The sequence below is a fragment of the Dipodomys merriami genome, unplaced genomic scaffold (assembly GCF_024711535.1).
Source record: "Dipodomys merriami isolate MVZ:Mamm:240054 unplaced genomic scaffold, mDipMer1.0.p SCAF_505, whole genome shotgun sequence".
Lineage (NCBI taxonomy): Eukaryota > Metazoa > Chordata > Mammalia > Rodentia > Heteromyidae > Dipodomys > Dipodomys merriami.
In genome coordinates, this window is record NW_027206075.1 from 75,877 (window position 1) to 97,722 (window position 21,846).

Consider the following 21,846-nt stretch of genomic DNA (forward strand, 5'->3'; position numbering starts at 1 on the left):
ATGCATGCAAGGCAAGCACTCTACCACTGAGCCACTTTCCCAGCCCAATCTGTGGCATTCTAATATGCAACTAACCATTGAAATGCAAAAAATGGAGCTGTGGCCCAAGTAGTAGAATGCTGGCCTTGAACAAAAGAAGCTCAAGGAGAGCTCCCAGGCCTTGAGTTCAAGCACCAGGACCAGCATACACACAAGTACATTATTTGCTTCCTCCCTTTCTCTATTCTTTTTTCCCTATTTCAAATGTTATAAAAGCACCATGACTAGAAGAATTTAAACACTAACCAAAAGTCAGCATTAATATTCACCATTCCACTTTGCTTTACATCTAAATAACCACATCTTTCATTAACTGAGGGAAAATTCCACTCTGCTCCGTTTTTTGCACAGAAATATAATAAACCAGTTAATTTCTGGGTGTCCAATGTCCCTCTTCTGAAGAGGGACATGCCTTTAGATTATAAAATCACTCAGCTCCTCAAGAAGTGCAAAGATCACAGTCATTCCTTGAAACCAACAACAAAAAGTCTCTTCTAGCAACTATTAAAGCCATCTAGCTGCCCAAACCCACAGGACCAGGAAATTCCTTCCCCAGGCATAGAGTGGTGAGACAGGGCCCAATGAGAAGACAGTGAGTTGGGACAAGTGCAGCACTGCTGGGCTAGTGGAGGGAAACGTGTTCCCCTCTCAATATATCTCATAGCAGCACTCACATTCCCCTTGGGGGAGACTTCCTGTTCAGTCCCAATGGGTTTTGAGGTCCTACTGGAGCATGTTGGAGTACTAGGAAGATTCCAGATCCTTCAGCTACTTTTCTTTTACATCACTGGCTTTATAGCATATACTCATGGTCTATTAGAGAACTTCACGGCAGCTGTGCCTGAGCACCGCTGCTGGGTGTGCATCCTCGACAATGGCAAGCTCTCTGACAATGGCACTGGGCTCCTCAGCCAGGAGGACCTCCTGAGAATCTCCATCCCACTCGACTCCAACCTCAGGCCAGAGAAGTGCCGGCGCTTTGTCCATCCCCAATGGCAGCTCCTCCACCTGAACAGCACCTTCTGGAATCTAAGTGAGGCAGATACAGAGCCCTGTGTGGATGGCTGGGTGTATGACAAAAGCTACTTCCACTCCACTATTGTCACTGAGGTAAGAGGCCCCATTTAAACCTTCTGTGTGTCTGCTCAAAGATTTTTGCAGTAACACAGAGAATAGATTTGCCTTATATATTAAATCACATGGTATATTATAGTCAGCCATTTTTTCCCCTATTCCTTCAGCAAGTAGCAACTGCTCATCTATACTACCACGATGATGAGTTACTAGTACTGAGGTCATGAATGAAACAATCTAAACAGACACCTGTTATTAAATAATTTGATCTAATGAGAAAGGCAATTGGCATTTTAAAGTACAACTGACAAATCATGAAGATAAATATTATGCTCAGTTAGTGACTCTCAATACTTATTATAAAATATCACCCAGAGCAAGTTAATCAGATCCTCTGGGACATAAATCTAGGCCCCAGAATTCTGACACTTTTTATTGAACCAATGTTTGTCCAAAGATGAGAGTTACTGTGTCAGTTGAATTATTGAGTTGTAAGAGAAGTCAAAGAGACTTTCCATTAGTCACACTATAAAGGAAACCTTTCTTCTTGGAAAAAAAGTTTGTCATGTACTCTCCATTATAGTAAGTAAATTTTTTTTAAAATACTCCTTTCTATGCTATAACTTATGGTAGCTAAAGAATGTTATGCTCATGGCTCAAAACTGTAATCCTAGCTACTCAGAAGGCTTATTAGATCTGAGGATCATGGTTGGAATCCAGCCCTAGCAGGAACGTCTGTGAGACTCTTATCTTCATTTCATAACCAGAAGACCAGAAGTGGTATTGTGGCTCAAAGTAGTAGAGTGCTAGCATGGAGGAAAAGAGGTCTGGGAGAGCTCCCTGGCCCCACACATCTAGCAATATAAATATATACATAGATACATACATACATACCAAATAAATAAATAAATACTGAGGAAATAAAATTCTACAAAAGAATGTATAGATCTAGGTGCTGGTGGCTTATGCCTGTAATACTATCTACACATGATTTTGAGATCTGTGCATCCTGATTCAAAAACTGCTAGAGCAGGAAATACCAAAGGAAAAGCAGAAAAGTGTGCGGCTCAAGTGGTAAAGCAGTAGACTTGAGAAAAAGAGAACCAAAAACTCAGGGACAGCACCCAGGCACTACCCTGAGTTCAAGTTCCAGGATGGACACACACACACACACACACACACACACACACACACACACACACACGCACACGCACACGCACACACACACACACACACACACACACACACACACACACACACACACACACACACACACACACACACACTTGAGCCACAGCACCACACCCAGCTATTTTTTTTTCCTGCTTATGTGGTTCTGAGGAATCGAACCCAGGGCCTCATGCATGCAAGGCAAGCGCTCTACCACCGAACCACCTACCCAGCCCTCTTCCCCCACTTTTTGTGGTCAATAACGAACCTTGAATTCAGGGCCTAGTGCTGTCCCTGAATTCTCTCATGGGTAGCACTTTACTACTTTGAGCCACAGTGCCACTTCCTTTTTCAGGGGGTTAATTGGATTTAAGAATCTCCTGTACTTTTCTGACCTTGCTGACTTTGAACCATGATACTCATATATTAGTGTCCTGAGGAGGTGGGACTACAAAGGGGAGCCACCAGAGCCTCACTAATTTGTACTCTTTTTGAGAAGTCTCTGATCAGTTCATTTGCACATTTATTAATGCACTGTTGATTTCTGGAAGTTTGGGTTTTTTTTGAGGTTCCTATATCTATTGACAGCGCCATGTGGTTCTTGTCCTTATTCCTATTGTATGTATATTGAATTATGTATATTACTTATGTATATTGAACCAGTTTTGCATCCCTGGAATGAATCCTATTTGATCATAGTGTATTTTTTTTATGAATTGTTGAAGTTGCCAGAATTTTGTTGAGAAGTTTTGCACTGATATTCATCAATGAAATGGGTCTATAGTTCTCTTTTTTTGATGAGTCCCTGTCTGGTTTCGGATTGAGGGTTATGCTGGCTTCATAAAATGAATTTAGTAGTGAATGTTTCCTTTCAATTTCATTGAAGAGATTGAGGAATATTAGTGTGAGTTCTGCTTTGAAGGCCTTATAGAATTCAACTGTGAATCCATCTGGTCCTGGGCTTTTCTTGTATGGGAGGTCTCTTATTGCCATTTCTTTTTCATTGCTTGATATGGGTCTATTTAGTTGGTTTAAATCTTCTTATTCTCTCTTGTGTGAACTTTCCATCCACTCCTAAAGGGAGAGGAGGTTTCTGAGTTGTTTACTGTTCAAGATGAAACAGCTTTCTAAGGCACAAGAAGCCAGACACAGCTGAGAGAGGCTGTTAGATGATCTATCTGAAACTTTGATGGATTGTCTTCCCATTCTGTCTCACTTCTCAGGATTCTAAGCACAACACACAAACGGTCATCCCAAATATGTGTGTCTCCTAGTGAACACTTCTGACAAAGTCTCATATGTCACCTTTTTTATATGGCTTGACATGACACCAGAGTCCTTATGGTGACCTTGCGTGTCCTCACTGAGAGACTGTGGACATCACATTCATTGGCAAATTCCTAGGCTTCTTCCATTTCAGCTGTTGCTAATATAGAAATTCCAACAAATCTCAAGTATAATGTTGAAATAATAAATATGTAACATTGGTTACTATTTAATATTTATTTAAAGAATATGTATTTCAAATTGATGATACTTAATATTTATAGAAGATGGATTCAATAACTACCTTAAGTTACATAATATACTGCCTTTGGGTATTTTTAGTGAGATTGTTTTTGTTCTTGAGTAATCTCACATAGTCCAGTATTTCTTAGGTTTGGGCGGAAAACCGTCTTCAGGTGGTGTTTACTCTAAATGGCCATCAGTGACACCTGTGTAGCCTTTGCTCCCACCTTCTTTATCTACTCTTCTCTGTGATTCTTAGCTGGGTTATCTGCCATGCCTGTGTTGGGAAGCCCTTTTGTTTTTAGTAAGTCAGTCATTTGATTCTTTGACTTCCTTCATGACTTGAACTGACCTTGAAAACATTCTTTAGAAAAAATAATTATAGCCAGGTGCTGGAGGCTCACGCCTGTAATCCTAGCTACTCAGGAGGCTGAGATCTGAGGATCGCAGTTCAAAGCCAGCCTGGGCAGAAAAGTCCATGAGACTCTTATCTCCAATAAACCAGCAGAAAAATGTAAGTGGCACAGTGGCTGAAGTGTTAGAGCATTAGCCTTGAGCTGAAGAGCTGAGGGATAGTGCCCAGGTCCAGAGTTCAAGACCCACGCAGGGAAAAAAAAACAGAAACAAAAAAGAAAGAAAAGGGGCTGGGAAGGTGGCTCAGTGGTAGAGCGCTTGCCTTGCATGCATGAAGCCCCGGGTTCGATTCTTCAGCACCACATTAGCAAAAAGAAAAAAGCTGGAAGTGGCTCTGTGGCTCAAGTGGTAGAGCGCTAGCCTTGAGCTGAAGAGCTGAGGGACAGCGCCCAGGCCCAGAGTTCAGGCCCCACGACCAAACCCCCTCCCCTCCAAAAAAAGAAAGAAAAAATAATTACAACTATAAAACTATAATTACAACTGTGTTTTCTTCCAGTTTTAGAGTGGAGAAGACCTCAATCCCAAGCTATGTTAGCAATGTTGGCTTCCTACAGTACTGGGCAGATGCTCCTGGAAGGACTGGCTTTTTTCTTTCGCAGCTGGATCACACTGCAGCTGATATTATCCATACATCTGTTGGTCTACTGCATGTTCTCAAGGTATGGACAAACTACATGGCCTTTAACTCTAATGAAAGGGGAAAGTGGGACATAAAGGAGGTTCTGACACTTGGGATCTGTGTAATCTCTGGACAATCCTAAATCACACTCACCCATAGTAACCATTGTGCTATGAGGACAAAGGAGAATAGAACACTGCAGCTGTGGAGTTAGCACGTTTCTATCTTAGCCACAAAATTATTTTGGAATCTTTTATTAAGCATATGTTGCTTGGAATAAGAGAGGTTTCATGGTATTATTTCCACACATTTAAATAAAGTACTTTGAACATATTCACATCTTCTCTTGGCCTTTCTTATGCCATCTTCCCCTCCTTGTTCAAAAAATAATTTTAAATGGTTTAACAGGCTTAGCTGTGCCGTTTTTTCACAGAATGAAGTTATATTTACATTCCACCCACATTAACTGACTCTCCTGTCCCTATGGCTCCCCTACAAATGGGCCCCTTTTACATTCATGACTTATATGTGTAATATTCTGTAAGAATATATATTTAGATCCAGATTTGCAGATAAGAGCATATGATATATGTCTTTCAGAGTTTGGCTTTTTTTAGTTAACACAATGATCTCCAGTTCCATCCATTTTGCTATAAACAACATAATTTTGTTCTTCTTTTTGAGTAATAATATGCCACTCTGTGGATTATTTCTAGGGCTTATATTCTATTCCATTGGAATACGTATCTTTTTTTTCCTTCCATTACCATGATGATTCATTACTCTGGCTTTGTAGCACAATATTGTGATACCTCCAGCATTGCTTTTGTTGTCCAGGAATGCTTTGACTCAGCAGAGTCTGTTGCACTTCTCTATCAGTTTTAAGATTACCTTTTCTATTTACACAAGGCATGTCACTAGAATTCTGATGGGGGCTGCACTGAATCAGTAGAAAGTTTCAGTAGTATATAAGCATGAGAAGCCTTTCCATCTTTTGTTATCTTCTTCAATCCTTAATGCTTTGTGCTTTTTAAGTTTTGAACAAAAGTGATAAAATGAGCAAACTCTACGACTTGAGCCAACAACTTTCCTTCTGTTTTTTTTTTCTTTTTTTTCTTTTTGCTTATGTGGTGCTGAGGAATCGAACCCAGGGCCTCATGCATGCAAGGCAAGCACTCTACCTCTGAGCCACCTTCCCAGCCCCTCCTTCTGGTTTTTGATCATTCTGTGGAATAAAATTTTCATGGACTTTGCTGCCCAGACTGGCTTCAAACTGTGATCCTCAGATCTCAGCTTCCTGAGTAGCTATAATTAGAAGTCTGAGCACCAGTTTCCAGTGTGTAGAATTTTATTGTGTATAAAATCACTGAAAAGGGGCTGGGAAGGGATGGTAAGGGGAAACAAAGGAGACAACAATACTTGATAAGAAATGTACTCATTATCTTGCTCATGTAATTGTAACCCCTCTATACGGTATTTTCACAATTAAAAAAAAAAAGAAATGTACTCACTACATTACTTACATAAATGTAAACCCTCTGTATATCACCTTTACAATAAAATAAACTAATTTAAAAAAGAAAAAGAAAATACTAGAAGTGGCGCTGTGACTCCAGCAGTAGAGTGCCTTGAGCACCAAGAGGCTCAGGCCCTGAGTTCAAGCCCCAGGACTATCAAAAACAAAAAACAAAAAAAACAGTGGTAGCATTATATACAATAGATCAATACATAAGAGAAGAAAAATGATGTTAAAAGGTTTATGTTCAATTACCACCTTGTTTTTTAAGGTTCCCTTATGAGACCTCTCAGTGAGACTGAACTACAGATGGCTCACGCCTGTAATCCTAGCTACTCAGGAGGCTGAGATCTAAGGATGTGGTTCAAAGCCAGCCCAGGGTGGGAAAATCGTGAGATTCTTATCTCCAATTAATCACCAGAAAACCAGAAGTGGTGTTGTGGCTCAAGTGGTACAGCACTAGCCTTGAGTTGAAGAGCTGAGGGCAGCACCCAGGCCCAGAGTTCAAGCCCCATAACCGCCAAAAAAAAGAAAAAAGAAAAAATGAAAATCACATTCCAGAATGAAGTTCAGCACTGCATATTAGCATATGAAGTAGTCTACTGTGAAACATATGTGAACATTTTATCTTTTCAGTTTTTATTGAAATAGAACTTACATAAAGAAAATTGCAGCCAGGCACAGAGGCTGTTCTAAGGGCTGAGGTTGGGAGGATCACAGTTCAAGGCCAGTGCAGGCAAAAAGTTCACAAGACCCCATCTCAACCAATCAGAAGAAAGGGGTGGTGTCATCACAGCTATGCAGAGGCATAAATAGGCGGACTTGGTTCCTGGCTGGCCCAGGAAAAAAGGAAGACTGAATTTGGAAAATAACAAAAGCAAAAACCATATGGGAAGTGACTCAAGTGATTAAGTCCATGCTCCCAGGCATGAGCTAAAACACCATTACTTTCAAAAAAGAAAAAGGCACAAATTCTGTGTTCATCTAGATCCATTTTATGCATTGATAGGCCCATGTATTAGTCAACCAAACAAGCACATTTTCAGTCCTTGAATCATTTCTCTTCTACCTTTCCCCCATTAAGAAAAATAGCAACCAGGGCTGGGAAGGTGGCTCAGTGGTAGAGTGCTTGCCTTACATGCATGAGGCCCTGGGTTCGATTCCTCAGCACCACATAAGCAAAAAGAAAAAAGCCGGAAGTGGCACTGTGGCTCAAGTGGTAGAGTGCTAGCCTTGAGCTGAAGAGCTGAGGGACAGCGCCCAGGCCCAGAGTTTAGGCCCCACAACCGGACCCAAAAAAAAAAAAAAAAAGAAAAAGAAAAATAGCAACCATACTTATCGTTCTCTTTCTGAGATTTTGTTTGTTTTTTAAACTTTTTGCTAGTTCTTGAATTTCACATGAATGAAAAAATGCTCTATGTATATATTGGTGTGTGTTCGCTGATCCTAGGGCTGGAAATTGGGGCCTGGGCAATGGTCCCTTAGCTTGTTTGCTCAATTTACCAGTGAGTTACAGTTTCACTCAGGTTTGGCTGATTATTTGGAGGTGAGTGTCTCACAGACTTTTCTGCACAGGCTGGCTTTGAAACTTAAACCTCAGATCTCAGCCTCTTAAGTAGCTAGGCTTACAGGCGTGAGTCACTGACACTCACCCAATATATGTACACTCTGAGCTATGGAGAGTGACAGAATTCCTTTGTGCTCCAGTTCTAGACTGCCCAACAAGAGTCACTATCACACCAAATCCCACATCCACACTGGGTTTCATGTTTGTCCCCATGTCCAGGATGTCTACTCTGTGGTCCCCCAACTTGCCTGGCAGCCCTTGTGGTAGTGGCTTTGGCATAACCTCCCACACCTATGGATGTTTTCTTCTTTTCTCTCCATGGCCTTTCTGCACCTCCAGGTGTTCAGCTGTCCTTTCCTTTTTCATGATTCCTAATGCTCTTCTTCTCTTTCTTTCCTTAGCATGTTGCCTTTCCCCTTGCACACAAGGAGCTTCTAATCTGCTGACCCTTGGATCTTGAATCCTTCTGTTCAATGAATAACTGTGTTCTTACCTTGGCTACACTCGAACTTAGTACCTTCAGGGAGTTCATTGACCCACCCTGATTTCTTTGTCCTACTGAAGCAGGACAGAGAGACCGCTGGTTCCCCACCAGGATTTCCCATATCTCTATTTTGATATGGTTTGTCTGTTGATTATTGAAATTTTAGTGACTTCCCACTCTCCAAACGAGAGAGACAGAAATAAACTCTTTCCCTGACTTATGGAATTCTAACACCTCTGTACATCATCTTTGTAACAACAATTAAATTTTTTTAAATAACAAAGGAGAGTGCTCTCCAACAGTCTATTGCTCAGAGATGCTATTAATTGGTGTGTGACACTAGTTTTCCATCTGTACATTGAGCAACTAAAAGTTCCCTAGGCCAATATTGTCATGAATTTTAGCATACATGCAAGGAAAAAATCCCAGTCAATGCTTCTTAAACACTAAGTATTATTAAACGTGTTTCTTTTAATTGCAAGTGAGTATATCATTTTAGAGCAAGTAGTCACAATCCTTGTATAGAAATAAAACACTCTCTTCTCTTTATTATATTATAGTGGCATTGAGATACTTGGAGAAGGGGAAGAAAACAAGAGAAAATCTAAAAGACCATGAATTTCTATTATTAGAGAGAAAGCACTGGAAAGATTTACTGAAATTTTTTGGCTTGGATTCACTTTCCTAAGGCCCATCGGAGTTCTGGCATGAGACACTAACCAGTATGATGCATTTTGCATTGATTAAATTAAATGAAAAGTGCACACGACCTGGCATCAGTGGCTCATGCCTGTGAACCTACCTACTCAGGAGGCTGAGATCTGACAGTCATTGTTTGAGAGAGCCCCACCAGAAAGTCTATAAACCTCTTATCTCCAATAATCTCAGAAAAAGCCAGAGTGGCACTGTGGCTCAAGTGGAAGAATAATAGCCTTGAGCACAGAAGCTCAGAGACAGTGCTTAGGCCATTGCTCAAGCCCCAGGACTGGCAAACAAACAAAAAACAAACAAAACACTCTGGCTGCTTGTGAAAATGCACATGATTCCATTGTATGTGTTTAAACTTGAAACTCAGTTATACATATTTTTTATTTCCAAGATATATTTTAAATACATACGATATATGTAATATATCTTATAGATAATATATAACTTATACCTTATATGTAAGATATAAGATATATTTTTAATGGTGTATACATTTTGAATACATGTATGTTGAAGACATCAATGACTAAATTTGTTAAATATCTCATATCTTCTTTGACAAAAAGCATACAGTACTTGGAATGGACATTACAGAGGTTGAGTGGAAGAGGAAAAGTTGGGAATCAGTCCTGTTGAGCTCCCTGTTTCCATACCAGTGCTGAGATACAGAGCAAGTCACTTAACAGAGATTAATCTTATTTCTTCATCTCATCAGTAATGATGAAGAAACATAGTAATTTGAAGTTCATGAAGAACTATTATTAAAATTCGGCACAGGCCAGAAAGTATGATTCGCTAAGATTTGAACCTAAATCTAATTTCCAATGATACATTTGTGTGCACCTACAGGGAACCTTGTGTTATTTCCCCAGGGAAAGCAAGGAATTCACTCATCTTTTTTTCCTTTGTATCTTAAATTAATTTGCTCTATCATTTTAAATGTGTTTTTATTCTTTTAACTTCAGAATGGCACTGGCCATACACTTCTTCGGCCTGATACTCAACCTGCAGCACCTGGGGAGCAACATCTTTCTGTTCCAGATTCTTTTTGGCCTTGTCACACTCATCAGCAGATTCATTCCCTTCTTGGTATTGAATTATCTGGGCCGAAAACAAAGTCAGATACTATTCATGTTCCTGACAGGACTTTCGATTCTGGTCAGCACCTTTTTGTCCCCAGGTGAGAAATGAGTTGGGGAAAAGTAAGTAATGTCTCCTATCTTCCAGAAATTTCTTTGGTTTACTCATCTGGGCCAAAAGAATGGCATCACCATGGATAACCGGAGGATCCCATGAAGTTAATGTGAAGGCTTAGAAGCTGTCCCTACAGCAGTTGTTGGCAAAACTTGGGCTCTTACTGTTCTTAAAGAGTGCTATAAATCCAAGGCTGTTCTTATCAAATCTGAACATCAATGCCTATGATACCTAACAATTTCTTTAAAGCTAATTGTATGCATTGTGTTTTCAAAGATCTTGAAATTGTATCCCCAGAAAAATACACAATCTGCTCCCTGGTATTTTTTTTCCAGTTTATCAAGTTTTTATCATGGTCATTCTCTCATCTGTTACACTCTACATGCAACAGCTTTTAAAAAGAAGCTCATTGACTTGAATGAAGGTTTTCTGTTTTTGCTTTTTTTTTTTTTTTTTGGGGGGGGGGGGCGGGGTTCATTCATGGAGCTTGAATTCAGGGCCTGGTTGCTGTCTCTGAACTCTGGCTCAAGACTACCACTCTACTGCTTTGAGCCATAGCATCACTTTCAGTTTTCTGGTGGTTAACTGGAGATAATAGTCTAATGGATTTTCCTACCCAGACTGGCTTTGAACTGCCATCCTCAGATCTCACAGCCTCCTGTGTAGCTAGGATTACAGGCATGAATGAGCCAGGAACACCAGGTGACTGGGATGAAATTTGGAAAAATAAAACCAAAAATCAAAATACCCATGCCTTCAAGCAGAGACAAAGAATACAATAAGTGGATGGCACAAGTCTAACCTAAGTATGTTTTTAAAATTTTTTGTTATAGGGCTGGGAAGGTGGCTCAGTGGTAGAGTGCTTGCCTTGCATGCATGAGGTCCTGGGTTCGATTCCTCAGTACCACATAAGCAAAAAGAAAAAAGCTGGAAGTGGCGCTGTGGCTCAAGTGGTAGAGCGCTAGCCTTGAGCTGAAGAGCTGAGGGACAACGCCCAGGCCCAGAGTTCAGGCCCCACGACCAGGCCCCACCCCCTCAAAAAAAAAAAAGAAAACAAATTTTTGTTATAAAGATGATGTTCAGAAGGGTTATCCTTGCATAAATCAGGTAGAAAGGACATTTCTTTTTGTCATCCCTTCCCTCACTCTATTCCAGTTTTTGTTTTATAATCTATATCTAACTAGGAAATAATATGAAGAAGCCAATCTAGTAGATTTTAGTAAATTAATTGACGGACTTTAGGGATGATTGTGGGAATTTCAGTGGTCCCCTCCTTCACCATGTTCCCAGGGCAGGAATGTATTTGAAGGCTGCTAGACTTGTAGACCCCTTCTTCTTTTTTTTTATTTGTTGGTCGTGGGGCTTGAATTCTGGGCCTGGGCGCTGTCCCTCAGCTCTTCAGCTCAAGGCGAGTGCTCTACCACTTGAGCTACAGCGCCACTTCCGGTTTTCTGGTGGTTATTGGAGATAGGAGTCTCACGGTCTCTCCTGCCCGGGCTGGCTTTGAACAGAGATCCTCAGATCTCAGCCTCCTGAGTAGCCAGGTAGTGTGAGCCACCAGCGCCCGGCTTGTAGACCCCCTTCTATATCCTGCTGCCAGTCTACTGTCTTCTGGAAGTACATTATTTTCAAATCATATTTTAGATTTTTCTAAGTAGGTTTCAAAATACCTTTTTCCGTTTTCTCTGTCGGTGGTTCCCAACATATTACTGACTTGCACATAGGAGTCCTAATGTTAAGATTTTTTAATCCTGTCTTGTTACCTAGATCCTGCATTTCTTCATACAGTTCACTCCCAAATGAATCCAGTTCTCTTGTTGGTATGTCTGGTAGAATACCTGCCCTGTGTCAAGAATTTATTCCCCTGTTCTTAGTTCTACATGTCTGAGGCAGGAGTCATTAACTCCTCAGATTTTATCCATGAACTCCTTCAAGATCCTGCAGAAGGTGCCCTGAAAGTATTAGGTACAACAATCAAAATGAGCATTTCCTGACTTTCTCTACAACTGCCATGACTAATAAAACTCAAATGGGCAGGGAGAAATGAAGCAAATGCTTTCCATTCTAGTGCTTAAGCCCAAACATTCTAGAGTCTGCTCATCCATTCCACAGTTTCTGTGAGGCCCTTGCAGTTTACCACATGTCTCCTGCCTGAAAATCCCTCCAATAGAACTTCTCATAATTGTTTGGGGTAGACAGATTTCTCTAGTCAGGCGTTCCTGCCTCTGATGTGTCTTCCTCTCTACAGAAACACAGCAGACCCTGCGCATGATTTTAGCAACTTTGGGAATTGGTGCTGTTACCCCTGGCCTCACAGCCTATTCAAATCACAGCATTGAGCTCCATCCCCACTGTAGTGAGGCACTGTCTCAAGTTTAAGACATCCTGGCCTACATAATACCTAAAAAATACAAAACAAAACCTGTTTTGTTTACAGAGAGGATTTTCTGAACTAGTGACATGCGTTGTAGGGACAAAACAAAAGCTTCTTAAGTGTAAAAATTTTTTTAATAAAGTATTTAAATACTTAAATGAGATAGTTAAGAGTCTATCTCTACAAAATAGAGACTATATGTTAAAATGATAGGCAACATTGTACTAAGAAGGAAAAAATTAAAGGCATTTCCTGTAAAGTCAAGAATCAGTTAAAGCTGTCCACTCTTATTCAATGTGGTACTTGAATTCCTAGCCAGAATAATAAAATGAGCAAGAAATAAAAATGTATATAAATAGGAAAAGAACAAATCAAATTATCCATATTTAGATGGTACAATCCTGTACTAAAAGGAACCCTGAAAAGTCTACCAACATGTTTATATTTGATAAACACTTCTGTGTGTTTAGCAGCAAAGAAAATCAACATACAAAAACCAGTTGTTGCCAGGAGCTAGTGGTTCAAGCCTGTCATCCTAGCTACTCAGGTGGCTACTATTGAAATTCAAAGCCAGCCTGGGTAAGACAGTCTGTAAGGCTCTTATCTGCAATTATTCACCAGAAAGACTGGAAGAGGAACTGTGCCTCAAAGTGGTACAGCAGTAGCCTTGAGGAATAGAGACCTTGAGCTTAAGCCCCAAAACCAACAACAAAAAAAAAAAAAAAGGAAGGAGGAAAAATCAGTTGTTTCTCCATTACCAATAACAATGAGGGTCAGAAAGAAAAGTGTTGCTCTTGCGATAGCCTCAAAAATTAAATACCTGGAGTAAAGCCAACGCAGGGAATGAAAAGCTTCTACAATAAAAATGATACATGTTAAGAAAGAAGCCATTATTTTTTCATAGATGACCCATATCACTTTTATTTGTGGTGCTGGTCCTGGGACTTGATCTCAGGGTCTGAGTGCTTCCCTGGGCTGCTTCTGCTCTTGGGTGGTGCTTTTTTTTTTTTTTAAGATGCCAATAAAGATTAAAAAGAAAGAAAGAAAGAAAGAAAGAAAGAAAGAAAGAAAGAAAGAAAGAAAGGATCTCCCATGTTGATGGATCAGTAGAATTAATTGAATCAATTCCTTATTTCCAGAAAATGGGGGGTTAGTGCTAGGGCGAGCAAGTTTACAAAAGCAAAATCAGCAGTTAGCAATTGTAAAATATAACTCTAATTTTTAATCTTTCATTAATAATGTGAAAATAATGTGGTGAACTACTGAAGGGAATCTAGTTTCAATACAAGCTGTTCCAAAATTCCAATGTCATTTTATGCAAATAGAAAAAGTCAGTCCTAAAGTTCATGAGATTACACAAGATTACACAAGATCTTAACTAGCCAAAGCAATCCTGAACTAACAGGACACTGCTAGAGATGTCATACTTCCCAACATCAAAACACACTATAGACAGAGTAACAAAAACCTCATGGTACCAACACAAAAACCAGACATCTAGACTGATGGAAAAGAAGACAGGGAAAAACACACAACTTCTAGCCATCTAATCTTTAACAAAAGGGAAAAACTTAGATTCAAAAAGGGGATGGCCTCTTTAACAAATAGTTGGAAAAACACAATATATAAATAAATGCTGAAAGATTAAAAATTAGAGTTATATTTTACAATTGCTAACTGCTGATTTTGCTTTTGTAAACTTGCTCGCCCTAGCACTAACCCATTTTCTGGAAATAAGGAATTGAGTAAAGAGTCTTGGAGCCCAGATGCTGGCCCGGGGACAAGGTCTGTGGTCATAAATAAAGAACAAACAAGTAAATTCCCCAAGTGGTCAAATGGGACCCAAGAATGGGACCCAAGATAAGGACCCAAGATAAGGACCACCTGGCAAGTTCAGCAAACTAGGCCAAATGTTAATCAATCACAAGCCTGTAGCTATGTAAACTCCCCTCCAGGGTGACTGCTCCCCCTAGACTTGCCCTGAGTCAACTGTTTTACAAAGAGTGTTATAAACTTCCCCGCATAGTAAAAATGATTGCTGGGGTACACAGTGACTTTTAAATGGGCCAATCCCGGGGACACCTGGTGTTATATGCTAATCTTGTGGTTTTTGCCTTTAAGAATGCCTGTAGCCTCGGTTCAGGGCTCCCTCCCTTGCCGGGGCAGAGAGACGGTTTGCACAAACGTCAAATAAACTCCTCTTGCTTGTTGCATCTACTGGTTTGGAGTCTTGGTTTCTGGGGCGCCCTCCCGTTGACGAAAGTATCCCAGAAGTCTGGGGTCTTTCAATGCAAATCAAAGTAGGTTACTATCGCTCACTTCCTATAAAAATCAATTCAATTCAAAATGGATCAACATCTTAATGTATGGCTTGAAACTGTGAAACTCATTGAGGAAATCACAGGCAAAGGACCAAAGATGTGCTCATAGGTGATAGCTTTCTGAATAAGAGTGGAATTGCTCAGCAAATACCATCAACAAAAGAGAACAAAAATGTCTGAACTGTGAAAAAAATGATTACCGGGTGAGCAGAGAGATAACAAAATGGAAGAATGTATTTCAAGCTGTTAATCAGATAAAGGGTTAAAGAACAAACAATCCAATTAATTTATTAATAATAATTAATGAGCAAACATAGGAAGCGTAAAATGAGGAGATGAGGTGATTATGGTTGAAATACTTTATGTGTGTGTGGAAACAAAATAGTGAAATGTGTCAAAATTGTTTTAAAAAGGAGAGAAGAAAGATAAGAATAAAACAGGGTAATTTAAATTAAAATAGATTGTGCATATATAACATAATGTAAGAAATACCACAATACAAATTCCTTTTTAAAATACAAATAAAAAAAGGAAAGAGTATGAATTCATTAAAGGACATGGCACATTGCTAGACATAAAAATTAATTGAAAGCTGACTGTCAGTGCTCATGCCTGTAATCCTAGCTACTGTGAGGATCATAGTTTGAAACTAGCCCAGGCAAGAGAGTCCATGAGAGTCTAATCTCCAATTAATAACAGAAAGCCAGAACTGGAGCTGTGGCTTAAGTGACAGAGGACTAGCCTTCAGAGAAGAAGCTCAGGGAAAGTGCCCAGATCCTGAATTCAAGCCTTAGCACTGAAACAAAAAAATTAATTTTAATAAGAGTTTGTAAAGCGAGTATATATCCTGTATTATGTTGAGAGAGATGCTCCTCCTAAAAAATTCGTTTAGTGATGTAGGTATCCCTATTTTAAAAATGATGAAACTAAGGGTTATAAAACAGTAGCAGTAAGTGTGACAATTCACAACTTGCTGCCAAAACCTATATGTTTAATAACTCTATTGTGTTGCTTCCAAAATGAAATGAAGATAATAAATAAAACTTTACATGATCCAGGCATGATGTCAGATACCTGAAATCCTAGCACTTGGGAGACCAAGTCAGGACAATCTCATCTTTCTTTACATAGAAAGATCCAGGCTTTAAAAATGAAAAGGAGCCGAGCACTGGTGGCTCAACCCTGTAATCCTAGTTACTCAGCAGGCTGAGATCTGAGGATTGAGGTTCAAATCCAGCCCAGGCAGGAAAGTCCATGAGACTATTATCTCCAATAAACCACCAGAAAACCAGAAGTGGTGATATAGTTCATGTGGTAGAGCGCTAGCCTTGAGCTGAAGAGTTGAAGGACAGCTCCCAGGCCCAGAGTTCAAGCCCGATGACTGACAAACAAGAGAGAAAGGAAGAAAGAAAAGGAGAATGTGCTTGTAAAGTTCTTAAATATTTTCTTTATTATTTTGTTTGCAACATAAGGTCAACAATTGGAGGAGTCCGTGAATTTTTCCGCAGAGGAGGGGCAGTGATAGCGCCTCTCTTTATGACCTTAGCAGTGTATTCTCCCCACCTGCCCTGGATTCTCTATGGAGCCTTCTTCCCCATCCTTTCTGTCCCTGCAGTCCTCTACCTTCCAGAAACCAGAAATGGGCCTCTCCTTAACACTATCCAGCATGTGGAAAATGAGTAAGTAAACACTCCAGTGGGCACCTGCCTAGGGAGGGACTGTGTCCTGTATCTGTGATGGAAACAAAATTACTATGTCAAGCTCTCTCCCCACCTAGGCTCAGACCAGGGCTGTTCTGTTCCTATACAAGTCCCTTATTCAATGGCAACCTCATCCCTAGCCACACAATTGTTTTATTATTGTTATTCTCCTCCTTAAGTAGTTCTACAAAGGAGTTGCCATTTAACAAGGTAGTTTATGATATGATGAATCTTCACCAATGTCACCCCTTTCAGCATTCTCACCCATCCCTTCCTTACCCACCCCTTCCCTCACTCTTCCTAATTTTGCAGGATATCATTGCATTCTTGAGTTTACACACTCCTCTGAGGCCTCTAGATCACACAGGCTGCCTTTTGTGTTTTTTTTAAAATAACATCCATTCCTTGTACAAGGATACATTGTTATCAGAATCCATCACTCTCTCCTCCTTTTCCTCTTCACAAATCAGTTTCATCAAGTTTACACAGGTTGTCTTTCACCAGGAAGTTTAGTGGTAGAAAGGTCAAATTTAGTCCAATGTATAAATATCATATAGTCTGTGCCTTTGTAAAAAAATACACATTTGCCAGGTAGTGGTGGCTCAATTCAGGAGGCTGAGAGCTAAGGATGGTGGTTCAAAGAGAGCCTGGGAAGAAAAGTCCCCATAAGACTCTTATCTCCAATTAACCACTCAAAAACTGGAAGTGGAGTTATGGCTCAAGGCAGTAGAGGGCTAGCCTTGAGCAAAAGAGCTCAGGACAGCGCCCAGGCCCAGAGTTCAAGCCTCACAACTGACCCAAAAAAAAAGAAAAAAGAAAAAAAGAAACACATTGTTTATATTTTTTCATAAATAAGCTGAGACTTAAATGTCTTTTGTTACATCCCTAGTTTTATTACCCATCAGCCCAGTGAGTGCTCAATATATTATGAGGAAAAGTGTGAGTTTATCACATAGATGCAGTCCTGGTTATTTCTTCAGGCAAAGAAGAATTGTGGAACTAAAACCAGTCAAACAAACAAACAAACCTCATCTTTGTAAAGATGAACAAGTTACTAATAATTGGATTATATAAGATTTAACCAAAATTGCTGCCACAGGCAATGGAAATTTTGAGGAAAAAGAATTTAGAAAATAAGCTGATCAGTTATGGCTCATACCTGTAATCCTAGTCACTTAGGAGGCTGAAATCTGAGATCATCATGGTTGGAAGCCAGCCTGGGCAGGAAAATCCATGAGACTATTCACTCCACAACAAACAGAAGTGGACATGTGGCACAAGTGGTAGAGCAGTATCTGAGCACAGAAGTTCAGTGACAGTGCCAACCAAGGCCCTGAGTTCAAGCCCCAGAACTGGCGTGCTTGTGCCCGCCCCCCCCCCCCCCAGTTTAAAATGAAGAAAAGTTTTCAATTCCTTAAATTTTCTGATTTTTTCCAAACACTAATGTCTAAAGTGACAGTGGTACAAGAAGAAACAGTGCCATTTCTCCCAGCATGCTCAGGTGCCAAAGTCAGTGTCAAGCCCTAGAGTCTTAGGTGGCAAAAGTACCAGGCAGAGCATCTGCTTTTCCTCAGGCATGCAGGACTTGTGTGAAATCTTTATCTTTTGATTTTCTTTTTGTTTGTTTGTTTTTTTCTTCATGGCACAACTGGTTCAAGAAAAGTAAAAAAGGAAGATACTTCCATGAAAATAACACATTTTTAAGGAATTCCAGAAAGTTGAGCCAAATAGACCAAAATAAAGATTCCGTCTCACTCCCAGTAGGGTTGAAACAGCCAATGCTGATGAGGACGGGGAGGGAGAGGAACTCTCCTGTACTATTAGTGGGACTGTAGACTAGTGCACTCACTATAGTAACCAGTGCAAAGACTGAGTGAGGTCAGCCCAAGCAAAAGGTTGGTGAGACCTCATGATAACTACCAAAAGATAAGCATGGTTGTGCACGGTGTCATCCAAGAAAAGTGAGAAGACATAAAAGAACTGGGGTTTTAGCTGGCTGCAGCATAAATGTGAGACCGTATTTGAAAAATAAATAAAAATATCTAGGAGTGTGGTTTATGTGGTAAGGTGCTTGCAAGGCAAGTATGAGGAAATGATTTCAAAATCCAATTATCACAAACAAAACAAAACACCAGACACCTTACACACTATGTTTACAACACACAAGAGACAAGGCAGATTGGGAGAAAATCTTGACCAGCTAAGCAATGGATAAAGATACCATTAGCCACCCCTGTGTACAGTATTTTCACAATAAAAAAAAAACTTATTAATAGAAAAAGAAGATACCATATCCAGATTATACAAATGAAGCAGGACAGACTCAGGAAAAATGATGAATGGTCAGCTAACAGCAAATACAGGAGATATCCTTCTTGTAGTTCCCTTAAGATATGTATTCTTGAAATTGCTGATTTATCTCTCGCTTTATTCCTTTGGCCAATTCTTTCATCAACTCTTTAATTGATGGTTTGTCCTCCATTTCTTCTTCGCCCTCACTGGAGTTCTATCCTGGGTGGCTGTGGATTTGGGGGTTGTTTTGCTGTCTTGACTGTTAGTGAATCTTGTGATTCTTCGCTGTGATTGCACATCAGGGTTCAGGGATTATCACAATCAAATCCCGAGCTCTGACTGGTGTTGGTCGATAGGTGGCAGCCTTTGCTTGGTTCTGGGCTGATTCCCAGTCGATTGGCAGTGGGTGTGTGCTCAGCCTGGGGCTGGCTGAAAAGGAATTCTGTCTGGTCTGCAGCAGGGAATGAGCAGGTTGAGTTCAGGTTCCTGAGGCTGTCGTTGGTTTCAGAGGGTTGGGCTTCCGATGGGTGCACTGGGTTTGTTTTCGATTGTGTTTGTGTTTGTGTGTGTGTGTCCATCCGTGTGCATGCGCGCCTTAGCCTCAGGTTACTTTGGTTGCTCTCCTCTCCACTGGCCTGTGCTTGGTCCGCTGCTTGGGCTGCCTCCTCTTATGCACCTGTGCCTGTTGCGCTCACTGTCAGCTCAATCACACAAATCACGTTTCTAGACCGGGCAGGGATTTCAGTGGCTCCTTCCAGGGGCCAGCGCCCCCCAATGGGGGTGTGCGGGCTGCGTTGTCACGTGTCCTGTGGCAGATCCTCTGCGGGGAGGGCCAGTCCTCCGGCCGCTGGTTGCTGTCCGTTCCCCAGCATGGCAGATTCGGTCGGTGGTAGGATGGTACTCTAGCCAGTGATCGCTGCAGATGTGGGCACACCTCGGTTCCCCAGCTGGGCGGATGGGGGGGAGGGGACTGTCCTCCGGCTGTTAGCCCCTGCCCAACCCCGCACACCTCCAGCTGCTGCCCCATGGGCGCAGTTCAGGAAGTCAGCACTGGGGGCAGGCCTGGCTCCTAGCGCCCGTCAAGTAGGAGTCCCTGTGGATGTTGGGGAGGGGCTGTCCTCCTGGGTCCCTTTGAGGTGTGGTGATCCTTCTTGCGCAGGGGAAGGGTCCAGTTCAAGCCCCGTGGGTCACGGCCTGCGTGGGTCTCCCGTGGGGAGGTCCCCGGCAGGATGCTCACTGATCCTGGGACTGGTGCGGGGCTGGCCGGGGTGCTGCGGGGGTTTCCTGCAGCCCGGGGAGCCGCCCCGGCTTGTGGCGGCCAAGCCGGGCTCTAGCGGGGGTCCGGGAGGGGTCTGCATGGGTTTCCCTTTGTGAGAGCAGTTTATGAACTGTTTCTCTTTTCTCCTCCGGTGCCTGCGGTTCTCTGCTGTTCCGTTTTTCGTGTTGTCAGTCTCTTGGGGGTTGCATGTTGGGATCCTCTACTATTTGGCTGGGTGATTGATTCCCTATGGTTTTGACACCATCTTGAGGTCCCTCCACTGTTTCAGACTGTTAAAGGCACAGGACAATGTACGTTGTCTCCAAGCCACCATCTCCCCCCACCCTTCGTGTTTATTGCTATTCTACTTTCCTTTTGGTGATATTGGAGTTTGAACTGAGTGACACATGCTGCTAGGCCGGTGCTCTACCACTTGAGCCACATCTCCGGTCAGTTTGCCTTCATTATTTTTGTGATAGAGATCACCATCCTCACATGGACGCTCCCTCCTAGTTTGTGTAATAACTAGTGGGGCTGATAATCAGCGTGGCCCCAAGGCCCAGCCCACTGGAGGGGGCGGGGCATCAGGAGGGAGCTTCACCACTCCCAGGATAGGGCCACTGGAGGGGGCGGGGCATCAGGAGGGAGCTTCACCACTCCCAGGATAGGGCCACTGGAGGGGGCGGGGCATCAGGAGGGAGCTTCACCACTCCCAGGATAGGGCCACTGGGGGGGGGCGGGCATTGAGGCTGATGTCACTGCCACGGGCCGTGCAGCCAAAGGGGCCATGCCCCCAAAAGGGGTGAGGCATGCTGGAGAGGGGGGCGCTGGGCCCCATATGCTGAGCTGCCTACTGGGATTGGACAGGGGACAGCTTGGGGGAAGAGCATGAATGGTGATTTGAAACCATTACTGGAGGTGGGGGTTGCAGCCTACCTGGGTATATATAAGCTGCGTGTTCCCAGGCCCAGGGGGAAGTAGGGGAAAAACAGGAGTCCTGAAACACTAGAATCCTGAGGGCATGAGGAAGGCAGGACAAACCTCGAGAGGCCATTTGGGGCCTCCTCCGGAGGCCATATGGGACCTTCCTCTAGAAAGGCCTGTGGAGAGGCACCTCCGGGAGCAGAGCAGGCCTGTGGAGAGTGGAGAGTCCTGCAGAGGCGGAGGAAGAGAAGAAAGAGGAAAGCCTTCCCCTTTGGATCTTTGGAGGTCTGAGGTTTAGGGATTTCCAGACAAGACTAATTTGGTGGTTTGCAGACCAACTAATAAAGGTCAGGGGGTCAGGGCTACCTATTGGAGACTTGGAGGTTTGGTGGTTGAGGCTGCTCCTGGTTCTGAGTATCAAGCCCAGGACAAGGTAGTCGCAGGACTCCTTTCTGGTATAACTAGTGTAAATAAACTTCTTTTGTCGGCCTTTAACTGTGCGTTGAGGGACGGTCTCAGTCTCGCTCTTCAAAGGTCTTAAGTCTGGGAAGACAGGCACACACAGACCACCACACCCAACTCTTACTGCTGAAGGTGAGATCTCATGAACTTTTTGCCTAGACCAGCCTTGAACCATCATCCTCTCCATTTCCTCCTCCTGAGCAGTTAGGATTATGGGTGTG

General features: G+C 42.1%; 1 pseudogene; it reads left to right on the top strand.

Annotated features, from left to right (window-relative positions):
- Positions 1-697: 697 nt before the first annotated feature.
- Positions 698-16,672, top strand: LOC138810696 (steroid transmembrane transporter SLC22A24-like; annotated as a pseudogene).
- Positions 16,673-21,846: the final 5,174 nt, after the last annotated feature.